The following is a 1875-nucleotide window of genomic DNA, read 5'->3' as shown; positions in this document are numbered from 1 at the left end:
TCCAATGTTCCATTTATTTTGTCCACTTACTAAACCTTTTATGGACTTGCATCTCACTACTTATAAAAGGCTCATAGAATCATGGCCTAAGTGGGACCTTTATATGATGTAGTTCATTCTTTTAATTTTTAGCAAGGCCACAATTAAATTGCAACAAGAGCAAATATATATCATTTATTAAAATGTCCACAAAAAGCATCCAAGGAACTCATTCTCACATTCAAAAAAACCTGCCCCCTCCAAAATATATCCTTGTGCTTTGGGAATTTTTTCTTTTAAAATACAAAGGTTATTTCCTATTTTACTATAGTTAATAACATGGGAAAAACACATGATTTTTTTAAGAGTACTTATATTAAAAGTCTTGGAAAGTCAACATTTAACCCATTTCTTATCATGGATACAAAACCCCAAATCTTTTAGGCTTTCCTCGTTGATCTCATTTTCCATTACTTTAATGTTTTAATTTTTTTAAACTATGAATTAAAAAGTAGATTCTTTTGCATATGAGGAGGGAAGTAATATGTTTATGGAAGAGGTGGCAAAATAAATGGAACTCCTACTTGGCAGTCAAGTACAGTAAAGAGCCTTCCTACTTCTCTCCTTGGGTCCTGGAGGTAAAGAAATAATCCTATATGGCCTTCATTGTTCTTCTAATAATAAAGTAATTGTCTCAAACAACCTGTATGTCTTCTTTTTTCTTCCTTTTCTTCAAAGTTTAATATCCAGAAATCAGGTTTAGGTTTCTATCTAAGTAGACAATAGTTTGCTTCTAGAGCTAAGAATAAACAATCTTAATTCAAATGATAGATTACTTTTGAGGTATCCTTCAAACTCTATGAATCTATGGTTTTATCCCTAACCTAAATCTGGACAACTCTATCTGGATGTTTTTATATGGTTATCTCAAATTCAATAGTATTAATTCTATTAGTATTGAGTTTAATTGATTATGGTTTTATATAGATTATTGATTGATACTGATTGATTGAGAGTAAAAATACACTAAAATATTGTATTTAATATTGAGTACCAGACTATTCTACAGGGCCCTTTCTCCACTTGCTCATTATGGTCAGGGATACTAATGTTCTGCATCTACATGCTTAAATTTTAAAATTTGTCTTTGATTAATCTTTCTCTTTTGTTTTCTATAACCTACCAATCAGTAAGTTCTATCAATTATTTCTTTATACTATCATTAAAAAACAGAGATAAACCATATTATACTCCGATGATATCATCACTTCCTTTTTTTCTAGATTGATCATAACCCATGATGCTTCTCCTTTATGGACCCTAGATCCTCCCATTTGAGTATATTTTTTAAATGACATTTTATTGTTAGGTTTTCCTTTAATGTCTAATTTTCCCCCCTTTATCGACCTTTCTTTTCCTCCCAGTTAGCCTTCCCTTAAAACATATATTTTAAAAATAAAAATTAAAAAAGGAAGAAAAGAAAAATAAAGGACATTTTATTAATTGGCATGCAGAGGCTGTACTAATCTTCTCTGTATCACTCCAATTTTTGTGTATGTGTTATCAAAGAAAACATGATTATATCTTGTTAATATAAAATCCTACTTCCCTCACCCATCTTTTTCATTTATTATTCTATGGGAATAACATAGCTTTTTGAGACCATATCATGGTATTGATCCTTATCCTACCAAGCCAAAGTAATATACTTGAGTTAAAAGTTATATTTTTTTTAGTTTAATGTCTAGTTGTCCTTTCTTTTTACACATAGGTTGTACATGTGTCTTTATATATTGGAAAATACAAATTTCATTGCTGCCTCTTTTAATCTCCTGTGAATTATTTGCTGAATATGGTGATTGGGACCATAGGTCATTATTTTGACAACTCCTTTCT

The 1875-nt window shown here is 30.1% G+C and overlaps 1 pseudogene; it reads right to left on the bottom strand.

The window, feature by feature from the left end:
- Positions 1 to 1459: 1459 nt before the first annotated feature.
- Positions 1460 to 1553, bottom strand: LOC138147534 (U6 spliceosomal RNA; annotated as a pseudogene).
- Positions 1554 to 1875: the final 322 nt, after the last annotated feature.

The sequence above is a fragment of the Petaurus breviceps genome, unplaced genomic scaffold (genome assembly GCF_028583685.1).
Source record: "Petaurus breviceps papuanus isolate PSGF00001 unplaced genomic scaffold, PetGlider_PUasm1.0 90792, whole genome shotgun sequence".
In the NCBI taxonomy this organism is placed as follows: Eukaryota; Metazoa; Chordata; class Mammalia; order Diprotodontia; family Petauridae; genus Petaurus; species Petaurus breviceps.
This window is presented reverse-complemented; position numbering and strand designations above follow the sequence as displayed.